Below are 20,355 nucleotides of genomic sequence, written 5' to 3'. Positions count from 1 at the left end.
CTTTGACTCTGATAAGTTTCATATTAACTTTACCTCAGTTCTCAATGCTCACATTAATAATGGATTCACCTTTATCATCTCTTAAAATGTTCATTTCTTACATATTAAGTTTCAAAGTCCCATTTTCTAAACAATTAAATTTCTTAAACTTTCTCATTGCCTTGCGCCAACTGTGTTATCTTTGATCTCATTTCACGTCTGTTTCTTAACATATCCATTTCTCTCTATAGCTCTCTCCTATTTTAGAGATGGAATGAGGAATCAAAAAATTCCAATTTACTATGGCCATGCTACCCCGAACAAGCCCGATCTCGTCTGATTGTGGAAGCTAAGCAGGGTCAAGCCTGGTTAGTACTTGGATGGGAGACCACCTAGGAAGACCAGGTGCTGAAGGCATAAAAAAATAAGGGATTATAAGCTGATAAGGTCCTTGCAATCTGTGAGATCAACCAAGGGTTGCCTCACTTAAAAAGAAAAAAAAAAATTCCAATGTAAACATATTAAGCCTGAGAGATTTCTGATTAAAAAAAAAAAAAAAACTAATGATAGTTATACATAGACAATTCAGAACTCATAGAGTAAATCTGGGCTGGAGACATAATTTTGGAATATTCAGTATAGAGAATGCATTTAAAGATACACATCTGGATGAGATCAATAGAGAGAATGTGCTGATAGAGAAAATGGGCTTGAGAGGAATACTAGAATACTTGAATATTTTTAAATCTGAGGGAGGAGAAGCCAGCAAGGGAGTCTGAGAAGTGACTACAGGGCTGGAAAGAAACCAAGAAGTGTATATGAAAGTCTAGAGAGGAGAGTTTTTGAGGATGGAGAATTGAGTCTATTGGGAGGGATGCTGTCTATGATAGAATAAGAACATATTCTTGGAATATGAAACATGGAAGTTATTAGTTAAAAAACCATTTTGTTAGACTGTAAAGTTAGAAAATAGATTAGAGTGAGTGAAATGGTGAGTAAAAGATAAGGAAGATCAACTGTGAAAGAATGGAAAATTAGTGAAGGAGCTCTGGGAGATTGTGGACGAGGGATGTTTTCTTTCCTTCCTCCTTCCTTACTTCCCTTCCCCTCCCTTCCCTTCCTCCCTTCTTTCCTTTTCCTTCCCCTTCTTTCCTTCCTCCCCCTCCTCCCTTCCTTCCTTCCTTCCTTCCTTCCTTCCTTCCTTCCTTCCTTCCTTCCTTCCTTCCTTCCTTCCTTCCTTCCTTTTTCCTTTCCTTCCTTTCTTTCTTGGTTTCTTTCTCTTTAAAGGTGAGAGATACTGAGTACGTTTGAATATGAGTATGTATGAATATTCATATGAGAATAATCTAGTGGTAAAGGAAAGATTTATCAAACAGTCGAAGAAGGATAAATGAAGGAGTAAAATCCTTGATAATTTATAAGAGGGTGGGACTTAGTATTCAGGTGGAGAGATTTTCTCTTTTCTGAGAGAAGGAATGTTTTTACATTGAATTAGAATAGCCAAAGATGCAAATTTATTTCAATTTGTTACTGAGAGTATAAAAGCATTCACTGTAATAGTTCATTTTATTAACAAAGTATAAGGCAGATCATCAACATAGTGAGGAGGGGGAGTGGGAATGGGAGATTTGAGGCAAGTTAAGAGATATGAAATATATTAAGAGAGGGAGAAAACATATTTAATGAAGAAAGTTATAGAATTTTGGCAGTGGTCAGGGTCCAAATGAGTTTATGGTCATAATTTAAAATGAAACTAGTCAGTCTGGATGTATGTTTTTGTCACCAACCCCCCTTCCCTGGCACCATTTAGTTGTTCCTGCACAGGCAAGGCAAGAGAGACAGATATTTCAGAAAGGGAGGAGTGGAGAGGGGAGGTTGTATAAAGTAAGTAAGATGGCGAGAAAACAAGGCCAGGAAGTTGAAGGTATTTATAATGTTGACCCACAAAATTAAAGACAGCTTACTAACAGAAACAAACAAAACTCCTTTTCCCAATCTAATATTCTCATTATTTGCATTTTTAGGCTACCACGATCTTTTTACTGTTTTCAGAATTTTTTTTGTGACTTTAAAACTTATTTATTTAACACAGCAATCTTCCTTGAGGAAAGATATCACATCCTATTTTACTTTCTTTCATCATAAGACTAGACATACTGTAGGTGTTCATTAAAGTACACTGGGTCAGTAAACTGAAGATAAGGATGAGGGCTGAACTCTTTCAGAAGTTTTACGTTAAAGTTATCATCCCACTGTGAGAAACTCATCTCACGAAATATTTGTTTAGTGTGGGTATTTACAGATACAGTATAGCAATTTTAGTGGAATTTTAATTTAGGCTTCATGTAGTATTCCCAATCCATCTGTTAATTGCACTGATTACATCCTCTGGCTGATTACACTGAAAATTGCTATCCATGTCTCAGGTCAGGCAATGAGAAAGTTGTGGGTTGAGTTGTGAGGGAGGGTAAATCGGTGTGAATTGAAGTAACAAGCAACTGAAAATAAAGGCAGGGGATGTTTGGAGAGAGTGTGCTGATTAGTTACCACACTGAGCATTTTGCCTTCAACAAAATCTAACTCTGTGGGCAGACTGACAGCCTAAACTGCTGACTTGCTGGGATACCACATTGTCCCTTGAAGTAAAGTTGCCAACAGTCTAAATTTTATTTTATTTTGTTTTTAGTTTAAGGAACTAAAATTTATCCATGAGGAGTATTTCCTGCCACAATAGCTGATCTGAAGTCATTGTTTAAATTTCCAAAGCGTGAGTCACTTAACTCTCTAATCTGGCCTCCTTGAATGTCCAGTGAAATCCCTTATATTCTGGGAAGCAGTATAGTGCAGTCTTTAAGACTTATGGAGCTTAGAGCAAGTCCTTCTTCGGCTTGAGTCTTATCTCAAGTAGTGTTTTGAGTCTTTAGTATTTGAGTATTATTTTTAGTCTTGAGTATTATCTTACCTCTAGGAAGGAAAAAAAACTGAAAAGAGGGGTGAGAAAAACCACTAATCAAAGTGAGGACTCTTTTAGGTCTGATGTGTTCTCCCAAATATGAGTCTTGCTTAAGGCCAGTAAATGAAAGAGTGAAAAAGGGAGAAGATGAAGCATTTAAGCAAATCTGTATTTGGCTGATAAAATATACTGAAAGTCTATGAACCTGCATTTATATCTGCTTTGGGCCTCTTTCTATTTGATATTTTCAACAGTTGACTTGGATAACAAAATAGACGGGCTGCTTATCAAATTTTCAATAGCCTAATTTGTGAGGAATATCTAATATTCTCCGTAACAAAATAAAAATTCAAAGGACTGTCCACTTAAACAGTGGGCTAAAGCTAACAAGCTGAAAATCGATGGAATAAACGTGAAGTCCCACACTTAGATTAAAACTTCCACTACACAACACAGGTTGGGGGGAATTTAACTTAATATTGGTTTATATAAAAACAGACATTAATCGTTGACAAAATTTATGATAAAGAGCAGAGTGATTTTATACTTTGTTAATGGAAATACAACCTCCAGATTGTGGGAGTTAAAAATCCAAACTTACTCTGCACTTGTTAGGTTACATCTGGAGTCTTACGTTTAGCCAATATATTTTAAAAGAGCCATTGAAAATGAGATGGTAATCAGATGGTAAAAAAAAAAAAAAAATCTGCATACTGCCATATGAGATGATTAAACTGAAAGTAGGATTATTTCAGAGGGATAGGATAGCCTTTTATTATTATTATTTGAAGGGTCCCCTTATACAAGTGAAATTAAACTTGTCCTCCAAATGCCAAAACTTTCTTCATAAATTAGACTTAAATTTTAGTTCCAATTTAAGGAAGTAGTTTCCAACCATTAAAGCCGTTTGGGGAAACAGGGGATATCCTGCTAGACAGAACCTGGAAGACAGGCTGCTAGGATGGACATAAAGGGCAAACTGGCATTCAGTGAGGGGTTGGGCCTGGATAGGGATGATCTCCAATGTCCAGGAGAAAGAACTGGATTTGGAAAATTCAGTCTTGATAGTGAAAGTATGTAACTTGATATTCGTCCTCCACATAGGCGCTATTTGCTATTCAATTAGCTCATACTTGTCTGTTGGGCAGGTGCTCTTCCCAGTTAAAGCAGGCTTAGCTTTCTTTGCTTTGGTTACTTCTAAGCAGGAGGACTAATCCCCTCCGGAGATATTCGTTTGTTTTTGCTTTCAGAACAGTCACACTTTTCCCTTTGTGTCTCTTGGCTTGTTTTTTGAAGTTTAGCTTCACAGAAAAATAGGCCTTATGTTTCCTTGGTGATTCACTGTGTCTGGACAGCCCCTCCTCTACCCGCCAAAGCAGCCACTCGTGGGTTCTTCAACCTGGTTTGCATTTTAGCCTTCAGAAAGAAGGGTGAAAGATCACTTTTGGGGCCATAACTTAAAAATTTCTTGCAGAAAGTGTATCAGAAGTCACAGTAGGCCAGTAACTTTTTTTTTTTTCCTGAGGTGCCTTCTATATGAAAAAAAGGAAGAAATGCTAAATGCTGTCATTTTAAATTTTAGAAATTAATGCTTTCATCAGAAATAAATATAGTAACTCTATATTAACCCTGTTTGGGAAAAGCACCAGTGGTCTCTACATACGAGGCCTTTATCATTAGGGTAGTGGCTAGCTGACCTTTCCTGCTATGCTACCATAGGCCCTTCTCCGAAATAGGATGAGCATAAGGGCATGGACTTAGAAACACATTTATAAAAAATGAGCTTGAATTAAAAGAAGGAAAATGTTATAAAATTTTTACATAAATAAAACTACAAATATGTGTTTGCTTTATTGCCTGAATGCATTCTGTTAATGTCGTATGAAATGAGGAATTTAAATCTAATGTAAATTTTCCATGAAATGCATATGACTGGTTCATAGCCATTTTTCATTGATGTCATTCAGCCAGAATGAAAATACCCTATAGAGTCTTGTTATTCTAAATGTAGTCCGTGGACCAACAGCATCAACATGATCATCTGGAATTTTATAGAACTTAGCATCTCAGGCCCTAACCTAAACTTATTATATCAAAACCTACACTTTAATAAGATCATTTAGTGACTAATATATACATTAAAGTTTGAGACATACTGATCTAGAACATATACACTAAAAAACTTGCAGTCACCTAAGATCTATTAGGGAGGGCTGGCTATACATAAATGCTACTATTTTGGTGATAGTATTTCAGAATGGCTGTTAGGTGAAAAATCTTCACCTGCTAAACTCTTTCCTATATTTAGAATAAGTCCTATAGTTTTTAGAGTGAAGGTCAATATTTCCTGTTCCCAACCTTCTTATACTCCTTCAGATCAGGGTTTTGTATGTTCTAGATCAAGGACATGCATTTTGTGCAAAGGTCCACAAATTCCAGGATGAAGAGCAAAATTTCTAAAAGATCTCGATTCTAGAAAGAAGTCTCTTCTAATTTGGAGAAATCCTTTGTTCTCATTGGATTGTTTACTTTGGGCTTAATTCTTTCACATCTTCCCCATAGCTAATATGGTATAAGTGCTTTGGAGTTTCCTAATGGGTAAGAATTGTGTCCTTCTTTCCATCAATAACCTAGAGAGAGCTAAGAGAAAAGGACTAGAGAAAAGGAAGCATGAAACAGAATAGAGTCTAGGCTCTTACCTATGCAAAAGGTGCATTCACAGCTCATACATATTTTAGGTTGGTTCATCAATGTAAAACCTTTAGTAGATTTAGACCCAAAGCCCTAGTTAGAAACCATAGTGTTCATATCTGGATTATTCGCCATGTACATCTCCACTGGAGACCAGCATGTAGTAGGGGGCTGAAAGGATTCATGACCTAAAACTTGCCAATAAAATGCAAATGACATCTCAGCACATTTGAGCTCCATCTCTTTAAGAATTTGATTTGAATTGTACAATAAATACCTTTTCAAGGGGTGGGTATCATATAAATTGGATCTCCACAATCAGTGTTAATGAATGATCTGAGGGCTGCCGTTAACAGAATTAGGGAGTGAAGACATGACAGAATCCACCACCAAAGTGAGAAGGGTAACCAGACAACTAAAGCAGGAATCACTTTCACACTGGGCCATCTATAGCACTGAAGATTACTCAGCACAAATTTTTGCCCAAGTAATATTTTATATTTAAGCCACTCCTGCAAGAAAACAGGTAGAATAAATAATAGACCGTTCCTTAAAACATAACCTTAAATTCTTTATCTAGATTGTGTGTGGGTGGTCTCAATTTCATTGCATTGAATTAGATTGTGTTGTAAGAGATTATAAACTCAGGGTTAGAGATGTTTTACTTGTGTTTTGCCTGTTTGCCTCAATACTTATGCAAAAGTGACCTTCAGTTTTTTTCTTATTTAAGATGAATTAATAATGATATAAGGTCATTGTGATAATTTGACGAGATAATGCATGTGAAAGCACTTGGTAAATTGAAAAGGCCAGCACAAATATTGAACATGCACATAAAAAACAGATACTATTCTCCCACTTGCCATTTCTCAATGCAGGTCAACCCTGATTGTAACCTAAAAGCAAGTGATGCAGGTTTTTCTCTTAAGACTTCATGTTGTTATTTTTCAGAATCTGCAATTGATTAGCAAATACTCCCTCTTAGCATCTCTCTCCCATTTCTTCAATTCTATCCTCTCGTTCTGCTTTTTCCCTAGACCAACCTAAAAAGTTCCCTCTTTTCTCTTGCTGTTTACATTCTTCAAATGCTTGTAGACAATTATCATACGCCACCCCAGTTATTTTGCCAAGCTATATAAATTTCATGTTTTCATTTTTCCTCATAAATCAGTACTTCCATCTTTTAATCATTTTTTCTGGCCGTTCTCTGAATGCCATCCAGTTTGTTGATATCTTTTGGGTATGAGGTGCCAGGAACGGAGTGTGCAGTGTGATTTAGGAGCTGTATCCATCACTTCTCAGCTAGATAGGATGGTTGGTACTTCAGAGGAGGACATGTTGAATGTATAGTGAGGCCTGAGATAAAAGGAAAGGAAACAGTAAGTCTTGAGAAAGTAACTCTACAATTCATTGTTCCTGGGGAAAATAAAATAAGCAGTTAATTAAAAGATGCATCTTTAGTTTTGTGAGTAGTACATGCAATTTGGGTGAAAAAGGCAGAAAATGGCATTATTTGATAAGATAAAGAAACAGAGTAGCATAATGCCATAAATTAGACCCTGTCTCACATTCAGGAAAACAATGGTAAATTATAAACAATAGTATCTTGAGAAATGCATTTTGTTATTTTATTCCATATGAAAGCAGAAGGGAAATTTGGATCAACGAATTTAAAACATTTAACATATTCCTTGTACCACACTAATGCATATAATATGCAATTCATAAAATGTGTCCCCACAAAAGAGATAGATTCTGTCAATTTATATTTATGTAGAGTTTCCATTAAAAGTTTTTAGGTTAGGTTTCAAAATTTAAGTTGAGACTTAGTTGCAGGATGAATGAGAGATTAAAGTATGCATATTTGTTATGTAGACAGCCCGTAGTTCATACTCAACAGCCAGTATTTTCTAGTGTATTAGACTGAAGCTGAGTATAGATATTTCACCCAGATGCTTTATTGAAGTTGAGTTTCATTGCAGCCCTAATTTATCTTTAGCGTTTTGCTTTATGCTTATGTTTAAAGTTTTACTGTACTCATTGAACTGTGCTTGATCATTAATAATGGCAGCTATATTTAATGAGATGCATGTCACCCTCTAGCAGGTGGTATGGTCTAACAGTCTGAGTATTGAGTTATGAGTCAGAAAGGAAATACTTCTTATATAAGACAATATTGTAGAATGAGAAAAATGTAAGCATCTTAAAAATGGAATAACATTTGAAATGGGAGAATGGGAAAAAAAAAAAAGGTTTTCCTGAATAATAATTAAGCCCCCTTACTCCCTAAAAGGAGAAATCATAGTTCTCATACAGTTACTATGAAATCTAGTAGAAGCTTGGTCAATAAAGTGCTGACATTTTTAGTTGAGATAGTCCATCTGTTACTTTATGCTTTAAGGAAGAGGAAGAGAGAAACGGTTACTTCAGAGCTAGTACATTGTCTAGCATTAAGCTGCCAGAGAAAATAAGTATACAGGTCCTTACTTCCTAGAACCCTGAAAATATTTCTTAGGTTGTGTTAGCCTACATACCACCCACATTTATACTAATGCCGATTCTTAGATATAGGCCTAATCAAAATGCTATGTTTAATTATTAATTTACATCTTCCCTTTCAGATCTTTATCCTAAATTGAGAGCTAGGAATGTAAGGTCAAGTTTTATAGGCAAATTCAAAAAGCTCCATAATTGGATTCAGAGGAATCAAGTTTGGGTTTGGCTCACCCAGCAGTGTGACCTTGAGAAATGCCTTCGAATCTAGAGTAATTATCCATGCTTTCTTTAACTCCTAGGGTAATTGGGGATATCCCAAGGGACAATAGTATGGTATAATAGTGAGGACAGTGCTACATAGAAAAGCACAATACCTTATTATTGTTTCACTGTGAGGTAATTCATACCTCCTTACCTTTCTTTCATCTTTACTTCAAGATTTATTCCTAAAATATATTAGTTTAGAAGAAGAGTTCAGCTATGCAAACATGTCAGTTTTGCTAGCTCAGAGCAGAGAATGGGAAAATAACACATCGTGTGAAAAGAAATACTTAACATTTAGAATTTTCTTTCATAATAGATTTTATATTTGGTATTTTTACCATTTTAGTGGAGAAATAAGAGATAGAAAATTACTCCTACCCCAGCTAGGGCTGTGTTATCTCATTGTACTGTTGTAACCCAAATATATGGTTACCATCACTTCTCTTTAATGTTTTTGGGATAAGGAGGGGTTTGTGCCTCCTCGTTTCCCACTTTTTCATCTCAGCTGTCTCTTCTGCATAGTATTTTCTCTCTTCTGCCATACTTTACTTGTCATGGCCCACTGATTACTTGTTGCTGGTGTGTCAGAGAGGGCATGGGTGACAAACCTCTTTGTGTAAATAAAGCCGTGATCCTCAAAGTGGCCTCCACATAGAAGAATGAAGGGTAGGTCTTTTCAATTACCGTCTCTCACAATTGTAAGCAAAAACAAAAACAAAAACAAAAAATTGTGAGCACGTATAACAGACCACTGAAACATTGGAAAACTATTTTAAAAATAAAATTGTGTAGAAAAATTTAACTTGCATACTAAATAGGGTGATCATTATTTAGGAGAAACATGCTCAAGAAATTAGAGTTGGCTTGGGATGCAGCCCAACCTGATTTATAAAATCACTCTCTTTTCCTTGCTCTCTCCACTTAGGAGTGGTCTTTCTTGTTTACACTACTGCCAAAAATATTTCCACTAGCATTAAGGACACTTCATCCTCTACCCACAGAAGTTAATCGTAACCATCTTCCTACTCCTAGCAGGTTTTTCTCTAAATCTTTAATGTGGGATCTGTTTCCAGAGGGACAGCTCAGGGTAGACTTTGGTAGATTTTGTCTAACAGAACACTAAGGTGCCATGGGAACTGCATTTGTGTTTCCCATGGGGTAACAGATCATTTCATCCAAATGCTCTTTTTGTTTGTTTGTTTGTTTTGAGTGTCTAGAAGTTAACTGGTAAATCAGGTACACACAAAAATATACACTCTGCTTACTTAGGAAGGAAACACTAATTCACAGAGACGGATCTTTCTAAATGAGATTTCTCAAACTAGTAATCCTCTAGCCAAATTCAGCCCACAGATATATTTCATTGGGCCTATTTGTTTATTTTTAGAAATTAAGCCAGCATTAAAAACTGGTACATTTCATATGAAAATCCAGATTCTTGACTTTTCTTAAAAACATCATAAGCTCTAGATACACTAGATCTACAGTTATGCCTGGCAAAGGGGCTCAGGGCCTGTAGTCTTTGTTAAGCACAGTCTCTACCTGTGCCTTTTACTCCCCCAACATGGAAGCCATGATAGTTGTTATTTATCATTGCATTGTTTTTCTTATTTCTGGCCCTCTTATTAACATTATCTACATCTCCATCATAGACCACAGTCAATATTCATAATTCTTAGTCATGGAAAATCAATGCGATGTTCTAAGTCCTGGGTAAACCTGTTCAGTGGCAGTAACCACAGTTCAAATGTGGCACATTTTCATCCATAACAAATTTAATCTATAGCAAACTTCCATAAAGTAGAAATAATAAGAAATAAACTATAAAAACCTACCTAATTGAAATAATAATTTTAAAAATAAACAAGGAATGAAGATATAAAAGACATATCTATGGACAGGTGACCACCACTGAAAACAATTTTAACTGTTCATGTATCTTGGCAAGCATAAACATTCCATTTTTTCCTTTCAACTCAATGTCCTTGAGTAGACTCTGGAGACAAATATGTAATAATTATGAAAATGGAATGAAATCCCTAGAGGAAACAGAATACAAAGCAAAATTCATTATTTTCTCAGTTCTTATAATGCTACCTCGTTGTGTGGTTGAGGGAGAAGGAATCACAGAATATTAGAAATGGAATGCCCCATACTAACATTTATCTTCTTCCACACTTTAACATTTACAAATGAAGAAATGGAGACTCAAAATAGTCCTATGGTTCCACTAGTCATCTTTTCATAGACTCAAAACACTGGAATTTGGCCAAGAGATGGTGCTTTTTTTTGATCATTAGAAATTACCTCAGGATATACATTTGCCATTGCTTTTATGTTCACAGGCTACAAGATGTATCTGTTTTTGTTTTTCAATAAGACTTAAGTTGTTCAGTGGGCAGGAAAGACGGTCACATCATGGACTAAGGAGAATCATATTAACAGTTTTCATTTCTATAGAAAGCTTCAGCTCTATACCTCTTAGGCCATGACATTTTATAAACTGAGTTTAATCTTTTGCTCTTTTTACCAAAGCAACATAGGTAGACAGCTTTGACCTAAGTTCTGGCTCTGCCTAGTGTTTAGCTTTAAGACCATGACCAGGAAATGTAATCTTTCTGAATCTCAGCTTTTTGTCATTTCTATGAAGATAATGTTGCTCATCTTGGGGAACTGTTTATTTATTCATTGAATTCCTACTATGTGCCAGACATTCTTTTCAGTGCTAGCACAGAGCCTGAAGACAGAGGGAAAAGATAGGTGTTAGGGTTAAATTAATATTTGCAATGGTTACTGGCACAGAGGGTATGCTCAATAATATTCATTTTTCATTCTCTACCCTATTGTTTTCCAAAACCAAGTTCTAAACTTGAGAATTTTTGCTCCCAGTTTTCAGTATAGATTGAGAAAAGAAAAGCATATATATTTCCAAGAACAGGACTTTGTGCATTTTTTGACAACCAGCCAAAATCCAAAATATTGTTTTCTTATGTGCCCATCTTGAATGAGGTATGGGATGTAAAACAATAAGGGTAAGTGTGGAAGCAACTCCAACTGCACACTTTTCCATGACAACAGACACAATCACATAAAATATGTAAGTGCCCACAATATTATTTATACTTCAGTATTTTTCTGTGGCTCTTGAAGAAATACCACAGATATTTTGCTTTGTCATTGCTTCTTCACATAACACTTGTAAGTCAAAGTAAGCGTCTCGTGACTCTAATTCCTACACACTAGGAGTGAGGTTGGGGGTGGGTGATTAGTCAGGGAAAAAATTTTTTCGATTATCATCTCTGAAAAAGAGAAAGGGTTTTAAGCAGAATTAGGCTATGGGGAGGAGAAATTGAAAGCATTTAGGAAGGCTAACAAAAGAATCACTTATTTTTTACTCCCAAAGAGAATAATCTGTTGATATTTGGGAGAATCTGCAGTTTACTAGACCTCTTAAATTTTTCTGTAATTCTCACAAATGCAGTATAATAATACAAAATATATATGATATACAATTGGCAAAAACCCTATATACAATGTAAGTATAATTTTGCATTATCCATGTTTTGCTCCTGTTTGATCAGGAAGTCCATACTTTCACTGTATTATAAGTGAGATTTATCATATCCTGTTAGCCTTTGCTATATGGGTCTGAAAGTTTTTGCCTGGGCTCTGTTTCATTTCAATTCAAAGTATATATTCTTTACTATGAAGAGCTATTTGATGTGGTGACACCTCCCTAAGATAAATTATAGGATGGAGTAATGTAGAGGATATTGGATGAATGGCATTAGATATCTATTTCAGGTCTGCTACCTAGTGGCTGCGCGGCGTGGGTTGGGCAAGCTACTTGATCTTGCTGGGCTTTGGTTTCTTCACCTATGAAATAAAATGAGGTTAGACTAGATTACCTATAACATCCCTGTATCACAACAAAGCCAGATTCTCACAGGGTGTGTATATTAAATTAGTTTTACTTTCAAATAATTGACTAACCCTACTTTCAGAGTACTGGCAATACTCTGAATGATCACAAAGGTAGGGTTCTAACTCTCTCCTCAGAGATATATACTTACTGTTAGTTCTAAAACCCTCCCACACATACCTGTCATTGGCACTTACCTGCTCCCACCAAGGTGATGAAATAGGAAACAGGAAACAGGTTCCCCCGCTGTGTATAGCTTATTTCAGAACCCTGAATCCTGAATGATGAAAATGCTATTGCCCAGTTTCTCCTTTCTCTGTCTTTCTCTCTTCTTTGTTGCTAACCTTATCTTCTCACAGCTATCTGATGACTAACTCAGGCTAAATTTTTTCTGAAAAATGTGGCATTGTAGTTTATATTCCTATGTTGTAATAGTAGAAATCGAGGACTAACTTTCAATTGCAATTTCAGGCTGTAGTGGAAGTAAAGGTTGTTGTGGAGGATGGGTGGTAATTTCAGAGAATTAGAGCTTTCTGAACAGCCCATATCCTATAGATGATGGCAACAAACAATAATGGATTTCACGACTGTAAAGTCCCAACAGAATGCCTGGCACATAGTAAGAGTTTAACAAAGGGTCAATTTTCTTTTTCTTAATCTGCAAATCAGCTTTGCATATTACATAATCTGCTCAGGTACCTGGTAGGTTTGTCCCCCTTTACAGTCCCCTTGAAGTCTTTGAAACCTGGGACAATATTTTAGAGAGTAACCTAATGTATTAGTTCTACAAATGAACCATCTGTCTCTTGTGTATTCTTTTATCTTTCTCTGGCTTTTGCTAATTCCTTATTTTAGTATCCGTTCCTGTATTTTCTCTCATTCCTTCTTTTAAATTCATACCTTTTACATCTACAGAATTGCCATCCCCTAATTCTCTTATACAGGCCACCTTGCTTGTGGCCATAAGGTAAAGCATATTCTCTGGCTTGGGAGAAAATCTAGTAATGTGCAGAAATACCATACCCGAGGCAAAGGGAGAATTTAATACATTTTCTAATCTCTTCTCCTGTGTCTGTCCTTGTATTCAAGAAGTGAGAGTCAGGCAATCTTTTTTTTTTCCCCCATTTTCTTTTCTCCTGCCTAGTTTTATTTTGTTTTGGTTTCTGTCAGCTTGTGGAAGATTCAAAATCAGGGATGTATGATGAGAGAGCCCGATAATATGAAAGCAGGAAAATAAGCTTGAGGGCCCCGCTGCTGCCACATGCATACTACTGGCATCTCCCACCTAAATGAAATGGGTTTATTTACTTTTCTTTAAAAATGAACTCAGCCTGTGGTTTTATCGCTTTCCTTCCCAGGTCTGTGTCATTCTTAGGTCCAATGCTTATTTCTCCCTCTGCTTTTTCTTACTCTCTTTCTCTTTTCCTAGATAACTGCTTTCCCTCTTCTCTAGCTGATATGTCTTTACAGGGCAGCATAAATCCTCTTCATTTCCTAAAAGACGGGCTAATTATTAATAATAAAACAGAAAATGAGTATTGCTTTACAAAATAAGAGTTTTTTGTTTTTTGGTTTTTTTAAATTTTGACATTTTATCTAACTTTTTACATTTTTTTTTTTTTTAGGCGAATCAGTCTTTGGTTGACCTCACAGATTGCAAGGACCTTGTCAGTTTACAATCTCTTATTTTTTTATTTTTTACACCTGGTCTTCCTAGGTTGTCTCCCATCCAAATATTAACCAGGGCCGACCCTGCTTAGCTTCTCAGATCAGATGGGATTGGAGTTGTTCAGGGTGGCATGGCCATAGACACATTTTATCTAACTTCTAAAATAATCCTCTGAAGTACATAGTACTGTCATTGCCCTTTCATGGGTGAAAAAACCAAGCCCAAGCCCCCATTATGAAACTACCAGGTATTCTGATTCCTGTTAAAAGGCCCTTTACACAAAATTTTACTGTCTTTCCATTTTAGCCTATATTGATCTTTCCCTTCTCTGATTTATTTTAGTACTTATACCTAACTATAATTTAATATTTAATTATATATTATCTAGGGCTATTTTAGGATTACTTCATAAATCACTGTATATCAGTTTATTCTGTCTAACAATATTGTTGGCCATACAAAGATGGGCATTCTGTCTTAGGCTTGTCTTGTTTCTGTTGGAGTACCTGACTCAGTATCAGAACCCTATATGCTAAATAAATATTTCTTACTGAGTCAAAAAAAGTTTGTCTTATTCCAACAAGTTCTATATGTTCTTAAAAGTCTAAAAGAGTGGATAGCTGATAGTGGTAATAATGGTGGTGACAGTACTTTACTTCTTGTTCATAAACCCCATCATCTTAATTCCTGCTTGAGAGCTATGGGTACGTTTACTGGTAGGATTCCCATTTTACAGATGCTGACCATGAAGCAGACAGTAGCAAAACCACCGCTACCTGTGCTGTCCTTGTCAAAGTGAATAAAGACTGTCGCCCTTTGGAATGTATGTCACACTCTGTTGTGTAAGGGTAAACCTGTTGTGTAAGCCACAGCAATATTTACCCCAAGAGCAAATTAGATATTTTTTGACCAAAATCACACGTTTAGAACATCACTTTACAAATCTCAATAAGCTGAATTCCATTGTGTTATAATACTCTCACCTTCCATGGAATAAGACATTTATTAAATTCCTTTGCTTTTCTTTTTTTTTTTTTTTTTTTTGCAGAAATAGTATAAGGAGAAAGTTAAGAGCTGGTTTGGATATTTCTCTTTTAGTAGAAAGAGTACCTCTTAAAGGAGGAAACAGGTACTGAAGTGCCTCTTCTCTTCCTTACTCGTACCCTACTCCTTGTTTTTCTCCATCTTCCTAGTTGGCAAGAGTCTGGCTTTTATGCATAAGATGCACAGGAACTGTTTCTTCTTCAGTTGAAGCAATATTTAGACAGCAGCAGAGACAGACTTGAATGCTCTACCCACCACAAACCTTCTGGTCTAATCCAGTCTTTCACATGAGAGAACTGAGGCATGAATGATATTTTTCAAAAACTTTAAAATTATTTTTAATAATCACAGTCTTCTCTTCCTTGGGGGCTGGCAATCTTTTTTGTTCTCTTTACTAGCTTGAGTGTTGTAGAATTCTGTCATCTACTCTTCCTTTCCTTTGTTTTCGAGGGTAGGAAGTCTCACTCTAGGTTATCATGCAGGTGTCTTTGAAAGGAGACAGTAGAGAAAAGAGGCAATAGCTGCTTCACAGTCTAACTGGGAAGCAGTGGTAAAGGAAGGGATGCTTTCAGGACAGTGAGTTTATTTTTTTTTCCAAAAATCAGGTTAGCATGTAATGGAGCACACATAACAAGGGACCAAAAACCAAAAATAAATGTAACTGTTAGAGAGAAACAAAACTATATCCCATGAAAGAGAATATAAATGAAAAACAGGGTGCACATATGCAATGCAGGTATTATTTTGGAGGTTGGAGCTTTCTTTGACACAAAAAAGTGCTATTCTTTGTACTCAGAGTGGGTTCTGGGATAAATAAGCAGTATCACCTGTGAGCATGTGCGAGATGCAGAATCTTCAGCCCTGCCTCACATTTACGAAAGCAGAATTTGTATTTGAGAAGAACTCCAGGTAACACTTGGGCACCGCTAAAGGCTATGATACTTATCTTCTTTTCTGACTGTTTCTGCCTTTCTGTGTCTGGCCCCTTTGCCTCTACCCTCCCCTTTATTTCAACACCTCCTTTCTGAGGCCTCACATCTGACTTCTTAGCTACTGCATCATGTGATCTGTTGGTAATAAATTGCATAATGCTGTAGAGGGGATCAGTACTTACCTAAGACAACACAATTCAATTCTGATGCCAGGCTAACTATCTCCGGGGGTGCTGGTTGTGTATGCTGCTGAGTGCTCTGTGGTCAATACATAATTTCGCTCTTGAAAGATAGAAATTAGATCAATGTTTTTTATTTCCTTGAGTTTAAGAGGAACACATGCCAGGATTAATAGGTCTCAATTTTTTTCAAAATATTAAAATTTGTTCTATGTTGTCAGAACAATAAATCATTTAGTCTCTGAGTCCTTCATGCTCAAGGAATAGTGAAGCAATTACTGGTTCTGATCACAAGATTAAACCTTTGAAATGATATTTGCTGATATATTCTTCCCCAGAAAATGTCATCATTTTCTTTGCCAGTTACCATGGGTTAATAATGAACTCCTACAACCTGAGCTACTGTGTTATTGCTTTATGCCAAGAAAACACAATGAAAGCTTCTAGAAAATTCTCACCAGCTGTTCTCCCCAAGTACCGTGACACCAGGTTTGCTCTGCACAGTACCATATAATTAAGACTCAAACCTGCTTTGGTCCCTGAGTGTGTTGCTGTGGTGTTGAGGTCTTTCTAGCATATTATTTTCAGTATTCAGTTACAGGGGCTTGTTTGTTGAAGGTCTTACTCCCATTTTATATTAAAATAGAAAAATCTTAGGAATTTTTTTTCCCTCAGTGGTTGACTACAGAGCTCAAATAAAATATATTAACTAGTGAATTGAGATAGGGTATGATTCAAGTCAAAATAAAAATCCATTTTGGCTGAGTTGATTCCACTCTAGGGGAATTAAATTTTCTTTCACTCTGTCATGTCTACCACTGTGACTGAATTAGCTGGTGATGTCCTTATTCAGTATTTTTAACTTTTAGTCATTAATTATACAGCAGAGAATTTGATCAACCTTGCAGAAATATGAATTGTTTTTTAATAGATTAAAAAATATCTCTTTCTCTGTGTCAGGGGACCTTCACAAACATAGTAGGTGCTCAAAAATACTTGTTCTATTTCTTAGATTATTAATAAAGATATTGAAATTCCACCATGTTCAGTAGTTATGCCTAAAATCAAAGAAACAGAATACAAGGGGAATTGTTTCTTTTCCTTAATATTGAAGATAATGTATCTTGCTAGAAGAAAAATTCTAACATCCATAGTTCTTTAATCCATTTCTAAGAGATATGCCTTTGCCTAGAGCTATGTTGATTGACCCTCAGGGTAATTTCAAACCCCAAGCATCACATTCTGAATTGAAATCAAAACACATATCTTTCTTGCTGAGCAAAGTATTCTTTTCAATTCAACAAGAATTTATAATGCACCCAGCATTATTGTAGACAAAGGAAATGCTAAAGATAAAAAATATGGTCTCTTGTCTTTCTACAACATATATATTATTTTGTAAAATAATTAAAATTTCAAAGAATAAATAAAACAAAACTTGCCTATAGAGATTGAGTCCTTTCTGTTTTCACCAAGTTGGTTCTCCTCCTTCAGGTCCTCTTTTAGAAAAGAGTACACTGACTACCCAAGCCTCAAACATAGAATTCATCTTCCATTCCTTCCTTTCCTTCCCACTATGTCCAACCAATCATCAAGTCCAATGATTCTAACCTTCTTAATATTTCTTAATTCGATATTGTTCTCACCATCTTTTATGCTGCTACTTTAGGTTGGTCTGCCTTACCTTTGGTTTGGACCATTGCAATGCCCTTTTGTTTCTCTGACTCTTGCTTTCCACCTAAGCTGTCTCTTAAAACATAGATCTAAAATTGATACTTTTCTCATTAATATTCTCCATCACTCACAAGATAAAGTCCAAAGCCTGTATTCTAAACTTAGGCCTCCAGTTTTGTCTCTATCAGCATAGATACTACATTCCCACCAGAACATATCCAGCTGTTTCAGCATCTGGAGTTTTTCTCATTCTACTCCCTTGCCTAGAATGTTTTTTTTTTTTTTTTATCTTTACTTGACAACTAAAAAATCACCTTTCAAATTTCCATTTAAAAAAGTATCTTCCAATCATCTTCCTAAGCTGAACTTACCTTTCTCTTCCTTCACTCTATAGACTGGGCACACTTCAATCCTTATCCCCACTATATCTACTCTCATTTGACTGTGTGCTCCTGAAGACAGTGTCCAGATACTTGTCTCGCCAGATCCTAGAAGAATGAGTAAAATATAGCAGGTATCATCACCAGGCAAATAAGGAAATGAATGATAAATGAGTGCTAAAAAAATGAATGGTCAAAGTGTGGTACTCCTGTGGATACGTAGCTGAGATGAGGTTCATCCAGTATATTGGTGTCACCAGTGTAGTGATGTGAAATCCAGCATCGCCCCGGCAATGTGAGAGAGGAAGAGGAGATGAATAGTGGAGTATGGTGGCATTGTATATTGTTGTTCCTTGGTTCTTCTTTGCCGACACAGCAAAAAATTACAGGTTGGCAAGATTTAGAAAAAGTAAGATTTATTGAAAGTAACTTTTAGAAGGAGACGGGCCACTCTAAGGAAGGCTGCAGCCCTTTAGGAGGTGAAGAGGTAAGATAGTACACCCCAAAAGGAGGGGCGGATTTCCAGCCAGGAAGGATATAACAGCGCAGAGATGGGAAGGTTTGTTTATATTTAGGTCGTGATGGGAGGTCCTAGATGATCCGTATGTGAGGTCACCTTGATTGACGGCTGCTATATAACTTTTTGCCTACTGCACATGTGCTTACCCAGAATTCAGTCTGTTATAATTAGATTCATGAACTTCCAGGCATAGTTATGATATTATAATGATGGTATATTGAGGCTGAACTTATAGGCAGTACTTTCTGAGCATGTGTTGTAGCTGGTTTAGCCAGCAGCTTGTGGCCTTTGTCCTCTAGGATTTGGGGTAACTTATAACCCTAAAAGGGAAATATTTCTAGGAGGTGCTTGAGGAAGATCTTCAAGGGTAGTTTCTATGGTTACAGAGCTGGGCCCCTATTCCTTTGTTCTCCTGTCTTTCTTATCTGACTAGCTACCTGACATTGGTATCCTATTTCTGCTACAACAAATTACCACAAACTTGTAGCTGAAAACAACATGAATGTATTATTTTACATTTCTGCAGGTGAAAAGTCTAAAGTGGATCAACAGGACTGCATCCTTTCTGGAGACTCTAGAAGAGAATGTTTCCTTGCCTTTCCCAGCATCTAGAGGCAGCTCATTTTCACTGGCCTGTGGCCCCACATCACTCTGATCTCTACTTCTGTTGTCACAAATCCTTCTCTGACTCTTGTATCACACTCGTCCATCTTTTATGAACTTTGTGGTTACATTAGGACCATCATTGTAATTCATGATAATCTCCTCATCTCAAGGTCCTTCGTTAATCATACCTATAAAATTCCTGTTGTCATGTAAAGTAACATATTTATACATTCGAGGGAATAGGATATCTTGCCAGGAGTGGGGTTGGGCGTACATTATTCTGCCTACTACATCCAGTATCAAGCTATGTCTTGGATGTTACAAATGCTTTCCAGGCATTTTGCATGGAAAGAAAGATAGAATGTAACCTTGCAGGGAGATACTAAAGAAATTAGAAACAACGAAGGAAAACCAAGACCACCTGAGGTTCACAGGCAAGTTTACAGGCTAATTCACATGCCCAGAGTCAATAGGTATATCTGCCTGCAGATACTCATATAGAAAATATTTTCTGAGTCATATTCAGGTCAAGACCTTCCACTACACTCCCTGGATGCTATATTGTCCTTGGACTTTTTCTTAAAAGACTTTTTCTGAAGATGAGACTTAGCTTGATTTCACATGTTATGGTGCCCAATGAAGGTGATTTGCCTTAGCTGCCTCCCACCTAAAAAGGGTCCAGTTGGGTAAAAGGTTGTATTTCTGCAAGCTCACTTCAGTCTTCTTGACATGAAAAGGGACATTCAGATCTGTACTGTTCAAAAACACCTTCAGAAATTGGTTGGAGCACTTAAGGTAAGAATGCAAATATCTTTGGTTTGAGATGGTTGCGATTTTCCAAAGTTACTTGCTTTGTTATTTCCTTGAAAAGCTTCAAGAAAACTGACAGATTGATTCCAAATATCGTCATGGCCTGAAATTTAATTTCCCTATTGATATATGCCTACCTTTAAGATTCTTCATCTCTCCTCTAAGGTCACGAGTTGTTGGGCTTATCTTTAAATAGTTTTGTTTGAGCATGGTTAAAAACTCCTTCAATGATATTG

At 36.4% G+C, this 20,355-nt stretch overlaps 1 pseudogene; it reads left to right on the top strand.

Annotated features, from left to right (window-relative positions):
* Positions 1–277: 277 nt before the first annotated feature.
* Positions 278–396, top strand: LOC120586885 (uncharacterized; annotated as a pseudogene).
* The last annotated feature ends 19,959 nt before the right edge of the window (positions 397–20,355 follow it).

Source organism: Pteropus medius, unplaced genomic scaffold (assembly GCF_902729225.1).
Source record: "Pteropus medius unplaced genomic scaffold, Ma_sr-lr_union100, whole genome shotgun sequence".
In the NCBI taxonomy this organism is placed as follows: domain Eukaryota; kingdom Metazoa; phylum Chordata; class Mammalia; order Chiroptera; family Pteropodidae; genus Pteropus; species Pteropus medius.
Note: the sequence above shows the minus strand (reverse complement) of the source record. Positions and strands in the feature narration are given on the sequence as shown.